Source organism: Calonectris borealis, chromosome 3 (assembly GCF_964195595.1).
Source record: "Calonectris borealis chromosome 3, bCalBor7.hap1.2, whole genome shotgun sequence".
NCBI classification, from domain to species: domain Eukaryota; kingdom Metazoa; phylum Chordata; class Aves; order Procellariiformes; family Procellariidae; genus Calonectris; species Calonectris borealis.
The window spans coordinates 37,806,847-37,827,014 of NC_134314.1; the positions used below are offsets into that span (position 1 = coordinate 37,806,847).

Consider the following 20,168-nt stretch of genomic DNA (forward strand, 5'->3'; position numbering starts at 1 on the left):
AATGTTTTTATCATGGCTCTCCCAGGCAAAGCAAAAGAAAGTGATAAACAACACGGCAAACAGCAAAAGCTGAAAACAGCCAGTAACAACCTCTTGAGTTTGATGTGCAGGAAGAAAGGGAGCAAGCAGCAGAGCAACTGAGGGAAAAAACAAATCAGTATCAAGAACAAGCAAGTCAACATCATGATCGGCAACACAAAGTAACAGCCTGCCAAGTAAGAGCTAAGAAGGTATAACAGCTGTATTCAGTCTAGCACACTCTGATCAAGTCTGTCATTATCTCGAACCTTTTTGAGTGCCTGTTCAGGAGCCAAAAAGGATTGTTGTGGGTTGACCCCAGCCAGCAACCACACAGCTCCTTGCCTTCCCCCCCAGCTCCCAGCAGAATGGTGGAGAAAATAGGAAGAGCAAAAGCAAGAGAACTCATGAGTTGAGATAAAGACAGTTTAATAATCGAAGGAAAGGGAAAAAAAACCAAATGATGCAAACGCAATCACTCACCATCTCCCAAAAGCAGACCGATGCCCAGCCAAAGTCCAAGCAATGGCTACCTTGGAAGACAAACAAACACTCTCCAGTTTTTTATGAGCATGACATATGGCATGGAATATCCCTTTGGCTGATTGGGGTCAGCTGTCCCAGCTGTGTCTCCTCCCAACCTTTTGCCCACTCCCAGCCTACTCTCTGGGGGTGGCAGGGGGGAGCAGAGTGAGAAACAAAGAAGGCCTTGATGCTGTGTAAGCAATGCTTGGCAATAGCCAAAACATTGGTGTGTTATCAAGACTGTTTTAGTCACAGATCCAAAACACAGCACCATAGGGATTGCTGTGAAGAAAGTTAACTCCATGCCAGCCAGACCCAGTAAAAACAGGAACATGACGACTGTAGTTAATTTTCTAAGTTTTTACTAACTAAATCCTTTGCTTTCAAGGTTACAGAAAAATTTCTAAATGCTTTACCTCCCATTGTGAATTTATTTTACACGGCGAGATCAGTGATTTTGCACGTGAGTTATTCAGATTTTTCTAAAGTACTGCTGGTAGGATCCAACCTAGCACTAACTATTCAGTATCCTGCACGTTAAAAACACTATTTAAAAGAATGAACAAATAATTACTTATCCTTACTTACTTATTACTTACTGTTACATTTTTTACAAGGACCATGGACAGTCCAGACAGATGGAGGGATCACTGCAGATTAGGGCCAGATTCACGAAGGGACTATAGCATGATGCCAAGCAGTGAAATGCTTAAATTTTGGGCCTGTGGCTTCTGGATTGGAATTTGCAGCTCCCAGCTAGGGCTCTAGCTTCTTCATATGGTAGGTGAGTTACCTGTATCCAAACAGGATCTGCAGTGGCCAGAACGCTGGACATGGAGAGCTCTTAAAGCAGCAAGCAAGAAATGCTGGAGAAGTGATTTCTGAAATTAGGCCTGTGCCTCACACCTTCCTCTTCTGCTTTCTCTGAAATCTCCACAATTGAATACATAATCCTTCTTAGACTAGAGTTGCCTTCTGGATCTTTCAGAAGATTGGACATCTCCACTTCCCAGTGAAACTGCACTCTAATTTTAACCTTACAAAGCTGCAAGTTAGCAGTTTGAAGCAGTGACAGTTTTATATGCAGAAACCTGCCACTGATGTGAGATTGCCTGAAATTTAGGCCAACCAAAATTAAAAGGAAATCTGTTTCCAGGTGGGAGTTAGAGCTGAAGGAAAAATATTTACATAGCAGGCTGACTCTTTTTTTTTTTAAGCTGCTCATATGGTTTAGAGTGTTAGGGTAAGTCCTGATAGAGTGCCTAGTGGGTACAGCAGTAGAGACAGAGATATGTGATATTTATTGTCCTTCCCTGAAATGTAATATATGGGTATCAACTCCATCAAAACAGTGAAAGCCTATAGACAAGAAAGAAATAAAATAGGCTGCTGAAAGAGGTGCACTGTTCTCAGGAAACTATTTAGTGCACAGGCAATTACTGTGGCACTGATTTCTTTGCACTGTTAAGTATCAGTCTCTTCTGGTTTTTTTAGAGATCCTGGAAAGATTCATACACATTTCTTTTTGTTCCTTTTTTGTATGTGTCAAATGATAAATCAGTAACTACTCACTGATAAGAGAAAGAAGAGGAAAGAGAGGATTTAAGAAAACTGGCTAGAGGCCACCTCAGAGTTTCTGCCCTGGCCTGTTGTTGGGGAGTTTGTAATTATTCTTGTGCCTACAAGATACAGAGAGCTTGAACTCTGTCTCTCTAAATCCCCAAGCAACGTGGCAGAATTCACCTTCGCACGCCTGCTGTAGTGTGGTTACTTCAGGAGCTAGGGCAGTTGTGAGGTTAATTTGGTATTCAGCAAGTCTACATTTGATTCCCCGCACCATTGGAGATCTCTTACCTGACTCACTTAGCATCTTGGTGGTCTGGGTCTGTCTTTAGAAAAGGAATAATCTCGCTAGATAAAAGTTAGTGTGAATTGCTGAGAAATCATGTAACAGTTGTTAATGATGGATGATGCTGAAACTTTCTTGATTAATTGTTTTTTTTATCAGAGGTAGAGTCTCCTGTATGGCCAGTTGAAGCTGTTTGTTTGAAATCGTTCTTAATTACCTTTTGCAGTTGCATTAGGGCAGTTTGTGGCTCACAGGTGTCCACAGACCCTAGGCTGAATGTGAGTGACTTGGGGCCGGTGTCACAGCACTGTTTATCTTCCTGATGAAGCCCTTTTCTCAAGCAAGGAATATAGAAGGCAAAGCTGGCATTGGAAAGCAACCCCTGCCCATGTGTCTTCTGCATGTTGGCAAGATACTGTTCAAGGTCTGTATGGTTGTAACTTACAGGCTATGCCTATGCTTTTGCTGTCCACTTCACCACTGCTTTTCTGTGTCCTGAGGCAAAGAGCTTTAGTTCTGTGTGATATGTACTTAATAAAAGGAAGTGTGGTACCAAAGGCAAAGTGCAGAGTAGCCAGCCTGCCCAGTGTTAGAGCTTAAAAAACAGAAACTCCACAACTCAGTAAAAATAAAATAATCCAAGAATTTTATCTTCCCCAGAGCAGTTGGAACTGGTATCAGTAATGTCTTAGTGCTGCTGTTTACCCTGTAGCGGAGATAGTTCATTCCTGTTGGGCACCGCAATTTTTATTTTGACTCTTTCCTCTCTGCTTTCTAAACTTCATGAATAGCTGTTTCAAGGTGAAGTAGCAGGTATTTTCTTGTAAACCATCCCACCACATAAAGATGATAGCTGTCAAAGATTTGGTACATCTCTGGAGATAACTTACTCTGTTTTCAGACACTCTATTTCCTAAATATAATAATATAGGATGTTTATGTATTTTAAAACATTTCAAGGTGACCAGTATAAAATGAGAATTGTCACCTTTATAGGAGATAGTAGAAAATACCACAAATCTTTTTCTTTTAGATTTTTATATTTATGACATTGATGTTCTGCAGAACTTATGGATAATCAGTAAGCGTGACAGAAGCTACTAACAGTTTTGTTTGGGATACTAATTCTCCTTTGCATGGAATGGAAACTTCCTATTGTGCCATACTTTCTTGGGGAGAAGGTGTTTATTCTTGAAGGCATTGTTGTCCGAAAAGCGGATTCGTGCCCGGCGTGCAAGTAACCAATTCCACACGCTCAGGAGAGATATTGTTTTATTCAGGCCTGGGTGCTCGGTGGACTTGCCACAAATCAAGCACACCTGGTCTAGTCACCTGTCTGTTTATATCCATGCTTCTCATACATATTTTAAGTTTCCTTGTTACATATTCATTACATTTCCGAGAACTAATTATAATATTACATCATCTTAAACACATGCGCACTAAAACCTTTAGGGTCTTCTTGGGGGTCTCGGGTGGTCTCTGGTGGTCGGCAGGTTAGTGAACTCTTCATGAACTTATTTCCTCTTTACCTTATAGGGTCGCAATTTGTCCCTGAGCCATGCTTGGACCACGTCTGTTTATAGTTTCCATAGCTAAAATTAATTATCACTACTTCTAAAACACACACCTGTTAGTTACCTAACTTCTAAGCAACAAGTCTTCATTGTTTAAAATTACAGAAGCGAGCAATATAGTTTAGTTTGTTGTGGATTCTATCTATCACCATAGTGTTCTTAAATTAAAACATATACATCTTGATCTCCTCCAATCAAACACCCACTCACTAGCTTCATCATTCTGGTTTCTTATTAACTGGTCTTTTAACCCAGTTCTGGGTGAGGGCTATACACAGGATGATAACACTTTGAAGATTAATGTTGATTAAGATTAACATTAACAATTCCCCCCTTTGAGACTTATGATGTTAAGCATCATGAGTCTCATAATACTTATTTTCTACAAAAAGATACAAATTGAATCATACAACATGTAATCATAATTAAAATAACGATCAGTACCACAAACAAAAATAATTGTCTAAGCCAATTTAAATTCGGAAGCCACGAGAACAACCAAGAAAAATCTAATCCTTCCCGTTCTTTAAACCCATATGCCAAATCTTTTAATTGTTGAATTTTCTTCTCTACTAACTGTGAATTATCACTCAAATTAAAACAACACATTCCTTTAAATTCTTCACAGCCATGATTGTGTCTTAAAAGTAAATAGTCAATTGCAGCCCTGTTTTCAAGTGTGGCTTCTCTTATTTGTGTCATTTCCATACCAATAGTCGAAAGTGCTTGGGAGGTATAATTTATATCTTTTCTTACCAAACAAGAACTATACATCTCTCCCACAGAATTTTCGGCTGCAATACAAAAGGAAGACATGTCGGTTACTTCTCGGGCTAAAAGTTCCCAGATATTTCGATTTCTATAACAAAAATTGAGAATCAATCTGACTGATCGTTATTATTAACAACAACACATTTTACATCTTCCTTCTCTCTCTAATTTAATTCTGTTCAAAATCAAATTGTTACACTAATTTAGCAGCATCTCCAGTATCTCATTGAACACGCCGCAAAGTTAACTTCAATGGTTCCTTACATACAGATGTCCACAGTCCAGGTGGAATTTTTTTAATCCTCGTATAATGAATCCAAGAATCTATTCCTTCTAGTTTCACAGCAGTGTTTGTTATTAACAGCACCTGGAAAGGTCCTTTCTACTTTTCTCCAAGAGGGTCGTCCTTCCACGTTCGCAAATAAACTTGATCCCCTGGATTAAATGAGTGTACTGGAAATTCAAGAGGTAAAGGTGTCTTCAAAAGGACATACTTATGGAAAGAATTCAACACCTTACTCAAAGATAAAAGATATTCAGTTAATACTTTTTCTCCTATTACATGCATTTGTTCTGATCCTCCTGTCAAATTAACACTATAAGGTTTTCCATATAAAATTTCAAATGGACTCACTTTTTCTTTAGCTCTAGGGGTCACCCTAATTCTCAACAAGGCAAGTGGTAAGGCTTCGATCCACTTCAATTGAGCTTCCTGACATATTTTAGAAATTTGTCTTTTCAATGTTTGATTCATCTTTTCCATCTGCCCACTAGATTGAGGTCTCCAAGGGGTATGGAGATCCCACTTAATCCCTAATGTTTCACTCATGTTTTTAACAACCTCTGCTACAAAATGTGGACCTCTATCTGAGGATATTCCTAAAGGGACTCCAAACCTTGGAATTATTTCTTTCAACAAATGTTTTACAACCTCTTTTGCTTTGTTGGTTCGACACGGGAAAGCTTCCGGCCATCCAGAGAAGGTATCTACCAATATCAATAGATATCGGTATTGGTTACATCGCGGTAACTCTGAAAAATCTATTTGCCAATACTCACCGGAAGTTATGCCTCTTTTTACCTCTCCAGGAGGGGGTCAAATTTGTATTTTTGGATTGTTCCTAAGACAAATCTCACATTTATTACTCACACTTTTAGCAATCAATAACATTTTGGTTCCTATCGCATATCGTCTTACTGATTCCACCATTGCCTCTGCTCCCATATGTGTTTCAGCATGGGTTTTGACCATTAATTTCTTCATAATTTCAGGGGTTACTATACATTGTCCATGAGAAGTTATCCACCATCCTTGATCATTCTTCTTACAATGTAATAACATAGCTAATTTATTTTCTTTCTCATTATAATTTGGGGATTCCACCTGAATTTCTTTTGATGGAATTAAAACATAAATCATAGTATTTAATGCTACACGTTTAGCAGCCTCGTCTGCTTTTCGATTTCCTTGTATTACTTTTGAGTCCCCTTTTTGATGAGCTTTACAATGAATCACCGCAACTTCTTTAGGTTTCTGTACTGCTTCCAACAAATTCAAAATCTCGGTTCCGTATTTTATAGGGGTACCGCTAGCAGATAAAAGTCCTCGCTCCTTCCATATTGCTCCATGAGCATGCACAACTCCAAAAGCATATTTAGAATCTGTATAGATGTTAACTCTTTTACCTTTAGCCAAATTTAAGGCTTTTGTGAGGGCTATAATTTCTGCTTTCTGGGCGGATGTATTTGGAGGTAATGCTTTTACTTCTCGATCTTCAGTTAAAGTTACCACGGCATAACCAGCCCTCCTTTCTCCTTTTACAACGAAGCTGCTTCCATCAGTAAATAATTCTTCATCCGGAGTTTGGAGAGGGACATCTTTCAGATCTGGCCTGCTGGCATACACCTGTTCGATAACTTGTAAACAATCATGGTTAAGATCACTCTCTTTTTCACTTGGCATTAAAGAGGCAGGATTTAAAATTGTACTCACTTTCAAAATGATGTCGTCTTGTTCCACTAACAAAGCCTGATATTGTAACAAACGACTAGGGGTTAGCCAATGATGTCCTTTTTGTTCCAGTACTGCAAGTACCGCATGCGGGACGTGAACCGTTATTTTCTGTCCCAATGTCAATTTTCTAGCTTCTTGAATGATGAGAACTGTTGCCGCAACTGCCCGCAAGCAGCTAGGCCATCCTGAGCTTACTTTATCTAATTGTTTGGAAAAGTAAGCCACTGGTCTTTTCCAGTCTCCCAAAAGTTGAGTCAAAACCCCCATAGCTACATGTCTCTTCTCATGCACAAATAGCTCAAAGGGTTTGGTCAAATTTGGAAGTCCTAAAGCTGGAGCTTTCATTAAAGTCTGTTTAATGTCATCAAAACTTTTTCGGCACTCTGGAGTCCATTCTAACAATTCTTCAGGGCCTTTGGTTGCCTCATACAGTGGTTTTGCCATCAAACCATAATTTGGAATCCAAAGGCGACACCATCCAGCCATTCCTAAAAATCCTCTCAACTCTCTTTTAGATTGAGGGGGTGCCATCCTGCAAATGGCTTCTTTTCTACCATTTCCCAATCTTCGCTGTCCTTGGGAAATCTCAAACCCCAAATAAATTACAGTTTGTTTTGCAATTTGTGCTTTCTTCTCTGACACCCTATACCCAGCCATTCCCAAAAAGTTTAGGAGGCTGACAGTCTTTTCTTTGCAGATTTCAATGGTATCTGCTCCCAATAGGATGTCATCAACATATTGAAGGAGGGTGATTTGATCTTCCTTACCGGACCACTGTTCCAGTTCCTTATTCAGAGCTGCTCCAAAGATGGTTGGGCTATTTTTAAACCCTTGTGGCAGCACGGTCCAGCAGAGCTGAGTCCTCCTCCCAGTCGAGGGATCTTCCCATTCAAAGGCAAAAATCTTTTGGCTGTTTTCTTCCAGAGGTATACAAAAGAAAGCGTCTTTCAAATCTATAACAGAGAAATATGCATTTGATTCATTGATAGTTGTTAACAGCGTATATGGATTAGGGACTATTGGATGAATGTCCACCACTAACTGGTTTATTGCTCTTAAATCTTGAACCAGCCTATATCCTTGGTTATGTGGCTTTTTCACTGGAAGGACAGGAGTATTATAATCAGATTGACATTCTCTTAAAAGTCCGTATTTAAGAAAATTATTTATTATTGGTTCCAAACCTTTTCTGGCTTCTATACTAATAGGATATTGTTTCTTTCTTACCGGTCGAGCTCCTGTTTTCAATTCAACTTTTACCGGTTCCACATTTTTCGCTCTTCCTGGTTTCTCTGTTGCCCAAACAAAAGGGTAAACTGCATCTTTAATCTCTTCTGGAATTTCTTCAGATTCATCTGTGTTTGTCTGTAATAAATAAACTTGGGCTTGCCAGGCATTAGCTTCAGGAAAATGAACTTGGATTCTTCCTTTTTTAAAGTTGATTTGTGCTCCCAATTTATTCAATAAATCCCGTCCTAAGAGAGGCATGGTGCATTCCGGTATATATAAAAATTCATGCATCAGTGTTTTTCCTCCAATTTTACATTTTAAAGGTTTCAAAAAAGGCCTTATCTCCTTCTTTCCCGTGACCCCAACAATAGATACATTAAATTTACTCATTGGTCCTTTACATGTATTTATAACAGAATATTTTGCTCCAGTATCTACTAAAAAATCGACTACTTCATCTCCCAGCTTTACTGGAACCAGGGGCTCAGCTGGGAAAATATCATTTTCTACCCCCGGTCCCCATCATTCAGAGTCTCCTCCCATCATAAGTAAATCAGCTTCAGGTGGTATCTGCTGTGACTGAGTCATGACTACTCCTTTGTTCTCTGGACACTCACTCTTCCAGTGTCCCTGTTTCTTGCATACAGCACATTGATTAAATCCTAATGGGGTATATTGTTTAAACATATCTCTACCTCCTCCGCCTTTTCCTCTCAAATACCCTCTACCTCTACCTCTCAAATATCTTCTACCTCTTCCTCCAGCTGATCCTTGGGCATTTACAAAAGCAGCTGCTAAAATAGCAGCTTTTTGTTTCCTGTCTTTTATTTTTTCTTTTTCCTGATTTTTCTCTTCCTCCTCTTCCCTATTGTTATACACCTTATAAGCAATTTCAATTAACTGTGATATAGTAATTCCTGTAATCCCATCCACTTTTTGCAATTTCTTTCGAATATCTGGAGCAGCTTGCCCTACAAACAAAGTAGTAAATATTGCTCTATTCTCATCAGTCTCAGGATCTAAGTCTGTCCATTTCCTAGCTGCCTCACATAATCGTTCATAAAAGGTGGATGGGTCCTCTGTTTTTCCCTGAATTATTTGAGTCAATTTCGCCAAATTCTTTGGGCGGGATATTCCATTCTTTACTCCATACAAAATTAATTGTTGATACTGTTTAATCATCAATTTCCCATCATTACTATTAGGATTCCAATTTGGGTCTTGAGTTGGCATAAAATGAGCAGGACCTTCTCTTGCATTTATTCTTTCATTTTCCATATTTGCTTTTTCTAATACTACCCTCTTTTCTTCAGGAGTAAACAAATTATTCAAAAGAATTTGAATATCTTTCCAATCTGGATTATGATTTTCAATAATTGTTCGAAAGGATCTATACACCTTTTCTGGATTCTTTCGACATGATCCTGCTAATTCTTTCCAATTCATTAAATCAGAAGTTGTAAATGGTACTTTCACAAATACTGGCTCCCCCCTTGGGCCCACTGCCTGGCGAAGGGGTGCTAACCCTTGCTGGGTTCTAGTCCTGCCAGCTATCGGACTAAAAGTATTGCTTCCTCTTGCTTCGGTTTCAGAAGTTTCATTTTTACTTGGTGGTACTAACATTTGTGTATCTTCCTCTTCTTCTCCTAGTTTTAAACATCATTTTCCTATGCTACAAGCAGAACAACAATGCACTTTTGGTTCCTTATTTTCCATCATCATCATCATCACATTAAAATCTAAATCTAAAAGTTTATATTTTTTCCAAATTTCATGATCATTTCTCAAAGAAAAAAAAAACAAATTACATAAGGTACCTCATAACATTAATTGTAAAATAGTATTATATTGCAAGGTTTCCAATTCTGGCCATTTTTCCTCATCTTCTAATTTATACATTGGCCACCATTTAGTACAATATTCAATTAATTTATCCTTTCTCAAAGGATTACCCCCAAATTTTCCCCAATGTTTAATGATGCATCCTAAGGGGGAACAAGGTGTTACTTTTGATGGTTGAGCTCCCATATCTTTACCAAAAAAAGAACGTTCTTTACCACAACTTCATATACTCCAGTCGTCACTGTCAAACGCATATGAATATACCGGTTTACCCCTGGCGCCTACAACTTCATATACTCCAGTCGTCACTGTCAAACGCATATGAATATACCTCTTTACCTGTGGCCACAATTCCTTACCAAATGCATGCACAGTTTTATACTCCAGAACAATATCTCATTTACCTTAGCGTTGCACCGTTGAGTCGCTCACCTGCTCTGGTCGGGGAGAATACTCACGGAGTCCCCGATCAAAAGGTCGGTGCGCGCTGGAGTCCAGAGAGCAGGGTCTCCCCACCGAGAGCTGGCAAGTCGATCCGGGCAAGGCTTCACAGCAGTCCCACCTGGGTCGCCAAAAACTGTTGTCCGAAAAGCGGATTCGTGCCCGGCGTGCAAGTAACCAATTCCACACGCTCAGGAGAGATATTGTTTTATTCAGGCCTGGGTGCTCGGTGGACTTGCCACAAATCAAGCACACCTGGTCTAGTCACCTGTCTGTTTATATCCATGCTTCTCATACATATTTTAAGTTTCCTTGTTACATATTCATTACATTTCCGAGAACTAATTATAATATTACATCATCTTAAACACATGCGCACTAAAACCTTTAGGGTCTTCTTGGGGGTCTCGGGTGGTCTCTGGTGGTCAGCAGGTTAGTGAACTCTTCATGAACTTATTTCCTCTTTACCTTATAGGGTCGCAATTTGTCCCTGAGCCATGCTTGGACCACGTCTGTTTATAGTTTCCATAGCTAAAATTAATTATCACTACTTCTAAAACACACACCTGTTAGTTACCTAACTTCTAAGCAACAAGTCTTCATTGTTTAAAATTACAGAAGCGAGCAATATAGTTTAGTTTGTTGTGGATTCTATCTATCACCATAGTGTTCTTAAATTAAAACATATACATCTTGATCTCCTCCAATCAAACACCCACTCACTAGCTTCATCATTCTGGTTTCTTATTAACTGGTCTTTTAACCCAGTTCTGGGTGAGGGCTATACACAGGATGATAACACTTTGAAGATTAATGTTGATTAAGATTAACATTAACAGCATCATGACTACTTTGTTTAAAGGGCCTGGTCTATTAAAAGATACCGAAGAAAGGATAAGAAAGCTTACTAGGTGACAGTAATACTTTGAGGGCACATAGTATTGCACAGGATATGGATGCAGGATGAAATAAGAAATCTAGTGCACCACTGTTTCACTTGTAATTGTGCTAATATGATTATGTTCTAAGACATACTTTGAAGATACAGCAAAGTTTATAATCCATTTGTAAGTAAAAATGTTGTTAATACATTGCAGTGCCATTACAATTAGTGTGGCTTTCTTCTTTCTTTAGTAGATTCACATTTCTGTTCTCCTCTGAAGGAACCACAGAAAACAAAGGAAAGGTTGAAAGATGATTCTGCCAGTGTCCGATTCCTAAAATAAACAAATGGAAGGGGAAAATCCATATTTCATTTAGTTCTCTGAGATGTCACCTAATATTGACATGAGTAAAATGTTTTAAAAGGAAAAACAACCAACATGTGGTTGTCATGTCCCTTGTAAAGTTACAGCTACCTTAAAACATGTCCAAGTTAAAACATGTGCATGCAGTTCTTCTGTGCAGCACGGTCAATTTATGTCTCTTAGCCATGATTTCATGTAAAAGGATGACTACCACAGTTAACTCCCTGACATTTCAGTCCCTCCCTCTCTCAAACTCTTGTCATGGTTTGATTTGATAAAATTCTTATCCAAACAACTTGTAAATAATATGATGAGCTGGAAGGTGCCCAAAAGGGAGAGGTGGCACCTCTATGATGATATGTTATTATCATAGTATTTACTGATTCTGCCACTAACTCCCCCTGAATATTCCCCTGCCCCAGGTGGGCACTATGTCAGCTTGAGGTCTTCAGTGCTTAGATGGGGGGAAGCCCTTCTGCACTTTGACTCCATCTTAGAGGTGAGGGATATTGGTTCTTAGAAAGTTGATGTCTGTGTACTGTGTCACGGTTGCTGAATGAATGACAAACATCAGCCCGAGTTTGTTATGTACTATTCGAACAACAGAGCTGTAGATGACATCTGCCTCCTTTTTATTAAAGCCTTTGTTTTTGGGAGCCTACAACAAGGGATTACTGAAATAAACATCTAGCCCTTAGGAAAGGAGTAACAGGTTGCTTTGTAGAGTCAATTGTATAAGCTCTTTAAAAATCCTGTGCAGAGATCTTATCAGAAGGTTAGCTAATTGAAAACGGTCGTGTTTAGACTGTCCTGTGTTGTGCAGACAAGATCTTCTTATTTTTGTGTGTTTATATAATCTTAAAAAAGACTCACACATGCACACACACTCGTTCTCCAAGGAGAGCTGTGCTGAGTAAGACCTTTCCATTGTAATCCTAATCAGATCAGTAAGTGACTGTCATCTGTCCTAGAGAACTGGACTGCCCTTTTCAGGAAGGATGCTAACAGCTCATTGTCAATGGCATACAGTATTAACTCAGTCAGTAGCAGAGTGCTGATTCAATGCATTTAAGTTCTCCATTATTACTTGTAAGAGCAATTACATTGCCCCTTTTATAAGAATGAAGAGATTATAATCATATATTAAAAAATTGTTGCCAAAGAGAAACAAATTCAAACAGCATGCCAATAGACTTATCTTTAAGTGCTGTCCAATAATTAGTGCATTTAAAAAATCTGTATAACAAGCAGTGCAAGCTACATTTGGGCGGGTTCCTTGTTTTTCTGCTTCTTGGTGTGGTAAGCAATAAGGATTTGTCTGAAATGTGTAACAAGCTTGCTCTTGCTCTTGTTGCAAATTAAAAGCAAACAATGAACAAAGCCAACTTGCTCTTTTAAGGAAACTTACTGGGAGGAGTTTTATTCACAGTTATTGTCTTTGAAACTTCATTAGATATAATGTGCTTCTAATCTCAGTTGCAGTAATGGATAGACAGTGTCTGTATAATTGCTAATTGTAAATGCAATCTACTTACTTTTACTTTGACCCAATGCCATCATGTTGTGTTATGTTCCTTGAAGCACAAATAATTATTTATGCTGAACTGCAGTACTGCCAATTTTAACTTTCGTGTGTCGTAAATAGTTTCTCCCAGCAGTGACAGTGTTTATTTAAACAAGCCTCAGTGTACCTGCTTAACAAAATGCTGAGCCAAATTAATTATGGCAGTGTCTGTAATAACATCACTACAGTGATCTGGTTTCCCAGCACCAGGAATACAACACACTTAAGGCCTCCACATCACAGCTGGGATACAGCTACTGCTATAGCCAAGTTGAGCTTTGTGAACTTGGCAGTTGCTGTTGAGAGAAGGAGAAGCTACCCTGGAAGTGGGATTTCTAAGGAGGAGAGAATTCCCAAGGACCAACAGTTTTCCTACTGGAGTAAATTGGCATAAAACCCACATGAATGCCAAAAGGATGTAAGGCATTTGTGTCATAATGAGGAGTTAAATCCAGATTTCCTGAATGCTTGTCCACTATCTCAAAGACTAAGTTGCTCTTACTTCACTGTAGCATTTGGGCAGTGGATGGCTGTTGGGATTTCTGCATAATCTGGACATTAAGAGAGTTCTCCTGCCTTTGCAAAACAACCACAGCACCTTTTGGTTTCAGGATAAATTGCAAGGACTCAGATTTTGAAAACAAAGCTATCTAAGTGTGAAGCTTTTTTGTTTTTTTTTTTCTTTTTTTCTTTTACCAGCATACTAAGTGGACAATATCACTTGACTTTGCTGGTTATTGTAAAACTTTGTGTAAGATAAGACTTAAGATAACACAAGTGGCCTTAATTGTGTGAGACTGAAGGTCCATCTAGCCCAGTCTTGTCCCAACAGTGGCCATAAGCACATGCCTAGGAATGGCTACAAGTGAGTCAAGCATATAAAATACTTCCGTTGAGTATTCTCCCCATCTCTAGCTATTTTTCTGAAACAAATGTAACTTTAATGTATTTAGTAATTCTTATAACATTTCTCTTTCATGAACTTCAGCCTTCTGGTGAAGCCATGTAACCATTTAGCATCCTTAGTGTGTTTTGGCAATGTGCACCATGGGTCCACTGAGCTCTGCATCTAGTACCAAATCATCCTGCCACCACAGTGAGCTTCACAGCCTTCCTCCCATTACCATCTGGGTAACTTTGCTCCTGAAGACCTTTGCAGCCACAGCCTGCCTCTCTATCCTGATTTAGAGTCACTCAGCAGAAGCAGGGAAAGCAAAGAAGCGCTTTATGCCGTGCCAGCAAGATTTTGCTTATCTCTGTAGTGAGCTGTTGAAACTTCAGTACAGTTAGCTTTGCTGATTTTCCACAAAGCATTCTGCTGGTAAAACAGAGGGACTGTGTCTTTCTCAGACCACTTGGAGATCAAGCTGCCATTGACTTTAAAGGTGAGGAGCCAGGCCTAAAGCAGCCAGATGGCTGTTATTCTGTTAAGAAACCTTTTCTGACTTGAAATAGCTTTTTACTTGCCTTATTTATACTCCTGTCACTTCTCTATCCCCTCAAACCATTCTAAGATACGTTCTTCTCCTAACTGGCATTTGTCGTTCTCTGTAACATTTCATACCCTTGTCTTTGTGATTTGTCACCTGTATTTTTGTGACTTTTCAACTTTTCCAGAGGGACTGAGCATTTGTGCATCGCTGATGATTCATGTCCACTGTCTCTATGTCCCCTTAGTTTTAGTAGCCTTAATCAGCTACTAATGTTGCCAGAATTTTATATGTTAATAATGTGTAATTACCAGCTCTGGAAAGCACCAAAGATCATAATTCAAAGCAATACGGTCAAAATTATATTTGTGCACATAGTTGCCTTTTGAAGTGGGGCAGTGGGTGGCAGTTTGCCAAGCTCGTGTATTTTTAGGTTAACAGCTGCTTTCTGAATGCCTCCAGGCATCAGTGGGAGCCACTTCCTTGCTCAGCTGTTCCCAGCAAAGCCGCAGCACCCTCTGGCTCAGTAGAGCTGCTTGCCACAGTAGCAAGGGGATTGTAGTAGCTTGCTACTGGCAGTGAAGCCTGGTGCAGAAACAGGGAACCACTGCCTTGCCAAAAACAGCGGATGGTGGTGTCCTTCTGTGGGAGGCAGAGTGTCCCACAGAGGTTTTCCAAGTGGAACCCATTGGCTTGCAAGCAAGTTGGGCTCTTGTCTGTGTATGAAGGTCTCAGCTTCCACTGAGCTTGGCACCATTTTCATTCTTCAGCCTCTGTGTCTACTGCTGGTAGCAGTGGGATGTTCTGTATGTGAGACAAGAATTTTCATGTCCTCACCCGTGAATTTAGTGTCTTTACATGTGGCCCAAATCAGCACAGACTTTCTCTCCTTAAAAAGGTAAGGTCAATGGCAGGATATTTTCGGAACATCTGTTATCTCGCCTGTATTACAGGGAAAGCCAGGGATGCCCACTTTGAACTCCTACCACATGCCAAAGCAAAACTGATGAGTCCTTGGTATCATGTTCTTTGAGATCATGCTTCTCAAAAATCTCTTAAAAAACTACCATACTAAAGTGATTTCTTTCAACTTTTATAGGACTATTATGCATTTTTTATAACATTTTTTCCCACATGTGAATGTTTTGGGATCATATGTTTTCATTGCAGAAATTAGTAGGAAAATTCTCCTATTAAAATTTTACTGTTACTTTATCAAAAAGCATGATGCTTCTACCCGCCATCCCCCATGAAAGTAAGAAAGTGTCAATAGCTTTTTAATATGTTTTGCAATGCAGATATTTAAAAACATTGGGGAGATTGCTTCTGGTGGATAATCTCTTGCGATTATTATATATTCTGCTCCTTTTAAAATGAATCAATCCACTGGGTTTTGTGCTCTTTCAAACATACACTTGCTCAGTTTAGCTCATTGTTTAACCTTCACGATTTTTTCAGTAAGTGAATCCAGCTTTGATAATCTGTAAAAATGTGGAAGAAACATACTAAATCAGGCCTGGGTACTTCTGGAAGTAAAAATTGATAACTAGCACTTGCAGAAAGCTTTTTATGATTAAGTCTTAAATTACTTTACAGAAGTTAAGGTAAACAGATGTTCACAGATATTGGTGGATTAGCTGAGTCACAAAGTCATTGTCAGAGCCAGGAATGCAGTCTTATTTCTTATGACACTATTTTCAGGCTGTGAATCCTTCCCTACTCTGTTTATCTTTCCAATTTACTAACAAAGAGTGAAAAAACCATGGTCTTAGAGCAGTGATGGTTTTACAGCTAATTGAAGTACTAGGATTAAGACACTTCTGGAGAACCTCAGAACTTGAAAATGGTGATGAGAAATGATGACTCACCCGAACAAACAGAGACCCTTCTCTTCGACAAACTTATTGAGACAAACAGGTGTCTGGGGGTTCATGAAAACTGCCTGTGTGCTTAGGAGGAAAGGGTTTTCTTGGCGGGGAGTGAAAATGATGTGCTGCTGCAGAAATGCTTGCAATAGCTGCCTGCCCACAGGTTGGCTGCTTACAGTTTACAGGGCTGTAATGAGCAGCTTAAGGCAATTTAAACCTGCCCTGATATTAAAGGGGTGCCCTTGTTCTTCCCATTGCTCCCCTACCTTCAGCTCCAGAGGTAGTGTGACTCATTTGTAGATGAACCCAGTGGAGAAAATTAAGGTTATTTCTCAGTTAGATAAGGCACTGTCTTCATGTGTCGTTGCTTGTAGAGCTCATGTCCCTCATGGCTTTTCATCTTTTTAGCAGAGTCAGGCTGGACGCTTTTCAGCATCCACCCTTTTCAGGTTTAACATGTCCATGCAGTTTTTCAAGTCAAGGGCTTAATCAAACATCCTTCTGCAGAGCTTCAGTATTACTTATTACTCCTCTAGGTATTCAACGATTACATTGTCCTCTTTTCATCCATGGCATTGTTGGGGTTGCTTTCAGTACTGTTTCAGCTTATTCCATGGCCTGGTTGTGAGATCTGTCTATTTTATTTGGATTTACTTGCTGGCTATTAATTGTGAATTTACATTAAATCAGAAATTAGCATCCGTTCATCACCTTTAATCATTTTTTAATGGATGTAAATTTGTCTATTTCCTCTGTTTAATTATATGTTTAATTTCAAGGTTAGGTAGAACAGATCATACCTAAAATTAACAGTGAGGGAACTTAAAACTGTTTCTAATATCTTCATATGGTAATATTTTAAAAAGTAATGGTAATAGTTCTGTGCTCATAACGATAAGCAGCATCTGTCTGCAAAGTCTGTTTTCCAGTCTCTGATGCTGATCGTTGCGGGAGAGTCAACCTTCCTTTGCTCCAGAACTGCTTTATTCCTTGAAGTGTTTCATTCCCCTGGCAGTGAAAGCAAATAAACTTGACTCTTCCCATAGAGTGAATTGCGTAGATGGTATTCATTGGAAGTTATGTATCGCGCATAGAAAAAACCATGGAACTGAAAACTAGATAGAGGAGATGCATACTGGTGAGGCTGCACCTCGAATACTGTGTTCAGTTTTGGGCCCCTCACTACAAGAAGGACATTGAGGTGCTGGAGCGTGTCCAGAGAAGGGCAACGAAGCTGGTGAAGGGTCTAGAGCAAAAGTCCTATGAGGAGCGGCTGAGGGAACTGGGACTGTTTAGCCTGGAGAAGAGGAGGCTGAGGGAAGACCTTATCGCGCTCTACAACTACCTGAAAGGAGGTTGTAGTGAGGTGGGTGTCGGTCTCTTCTCCCAAGTAACAAGTGATAGGACGAGAGGAAATGGCCTCAAGTTGTGCCAGGGGAGGTTTAGATTGGACATTAGGAAAAACTTCTTCACTGAAAGGGTTGTCAAGCCTTGGAACAGGCTGCCCAGGGAAGTGGTTGAGTCACCATCCCTGGGGGTATTTAAAAGACGTGTAGATGTGGTGCTTAGGGACATGGTTTAGTGGTGGACTTGGCAGTGGTAGGTTGGACTTGGTGATCTTAAGGGTCTTTTCCAAGCTAAATGATTCTGTGATTCTATGATTCCATATATACAAGTGTATGAAAGCTGAAAGGATCAGTAGACATAAAGCTTAGTCCTGGAATACTGACATATTGCCTGAGTCTATAGCACAGCACTACGCCATCTCTTAAGAAGGCGACAACAAAAAGCCATCTTAAGAAGGTTTACTCCTTCTACTTATGTCAGCTAATGTCTGAGGCCTGATGACCATCATACACTTCTGCTGGCCTCTCTGTGTCTTTCAGGGCACATGCTTTTAGTACAGTGTTATGCTGGGAAACTGCCTCTGTGCAGCTATGTTTTCTTCTGAGCTGAGGGTATTTGAATGATTATGCGACTGCAAAGTATCACTTTGCTAGGACAGTTGTGTTCACATTGGTACAGCAGTATATCATTATGGAAATACTAGTGAAACATCTTTGTCTAGTGCACCATAAAGATTTTAAGAGAACTTCTGCACATCTGCAGGATGATTATGGATCTCATGGGAAGTATGTTATCCCTGCAATGGTGACTATATATTTTCTGTCCAAAGAACCTTTTATTTTAGGTTGGTGGAGAGAAAAAAAGAGAACAAAGAGAAGTAAAGTCTTCATCTACAAGCACACACTTTCCTTACAAAGTTATTTCACAAAATACCAACCATCCTTCTGCAAGGATATAATTTGGTATATCTTATAATTGGGTCTGGCAGGTGGCATGAAGGGCTATTCAGGGATTCGCACTGCATTGTGAAGACCCAGAGAAATACTGGGAAGCAGAATGCTTGCCCAGACCATTTTTGCTTCCTGCTTAGGATCTGAGAAGCCAAAATGTAAGCACAAGTGGATATTGGCTAGGCATGAGTAAACTCTGGTTGGATGATAAAAGAAGGTTCTTAATCTTTGCATATCCTATGATGGCCTTCCAAGAATAGCCACATCAGAGAAAGATTTCTGCTTTTCAATTAGAGCTGCTTCTGTTTATCTTACATGGTCCCCTGTGATTGTGGGGTGGTTTGTGAGGTTACAGGTTCAAGAGAAGACAGGAATGGAAGGAGGCAAGTGGGCAAAGCAGCGCAGCTGCTGCTGGGGAAACATTGAGGTCCAATTTCAGGGAAAGCACCTGAAACTGTAACAATGAGAGATGAGCTCTCAAAAAGTAATGAGATTAGAGGTTAGGAGCCAAAGAAGTGCTAACTTTGGGGTCAGGTGTGTTGGGAATGACTGTTACACAGATGGGAAGCATGTGGAGGCACTAAGACTGCCTGTTACTTTTTCTGTATTGAAAGCATGTATATGCACAGTCAATATTTAAAGGGATTTCTCTTGCTGAATGCTTTCAACTTAAGCGTAACTACTAATCTTAGATATTTAGAGATAATTGCTATGTAGTGATGAGTACATACCTGAAATTTCCTGACATTTACAGAGTATTTTACATGTCAGAAGTGGTTAAGTAAGGATTAATATTTCCATTTTGCAGTTATGTGGAGGAGGAAAAGAGTCTGAACTGGGTGATGTATTGTTTGCTAGTGGTCATAGAGGAAACCTTTGCCAGACCACTAAGAGAACCTGAAACTTCCTGGCTTCTTGCCATATAGCAAATCCATTCACTAAGCTGTGCTCTGTTTTTCTCTTTTTCCCTTGAAAACTGAATATTGTCAGCTCAGCTGATGATACAAGAGTAGCAAGTGTCCAATGCAATAAACAAATCAGTAAAGCAGTAGTAACACTTTGAGATCAGAACCTGATCTTAAGCAGCTGAACCTAAAAGGAACTTAATCATGATATTGAAGCTTGTTTTTTATTTTTCTATACAACAAGTTTCTTTATGGTAACATTTTGTATTTAATTATGTGGTTGTCCAGGGCTGGGATATGATTGCTGATTTCAAAGGATACAATGATGATGAAGTCTCTGTTCCACCACAGAAGAAGTAAGGAGTTCAGCTGCTTTAGGATGACTTCTTGGAGGTTTCTATTTTAGGAAGTATTTTGTTTGCTAAAATACAGATTGGAAACCCAGTCAGAAACTTATTTGCATTGTTAGGCACTGAAATACCTTTAAAATATACCCACAATAGATTTCTTTTTAATGCAAGTCCATGTTTACATTTTCCTGTGAAATAAAGTAGTGAAAGGTGTTACAGTTAGAGAATTTGTATGTTTTT

General features: G+C 39.5%; 1 protein-coding gene and 1 long non-coding RNA gene across 4 annotated transcripts in view; both read left to right on the forward strand.

Moving 5' to 3' along the window:
- The window catches only part of SH3BGRL2 (SH3 domain binding glutamate rich protein like 2), a 54,080-nt gene that overhangs the window by 28,543 nt on the left and 5,369 nt on the right, over positions 1–20,168 (forward strand). The window lies entirely within an intron of this gene.
- Positions 2–20,085, forward strand: LOC142080263 (uncharacterized). The gene is made up of 3 exons (XR_012672916.1): positions 2–230; positions 2,619–2,816; positions 14,067–20,085. It is a non-coding gene; the product is annotated as an uncharacterized LOC142080263 (long non-coding RNA).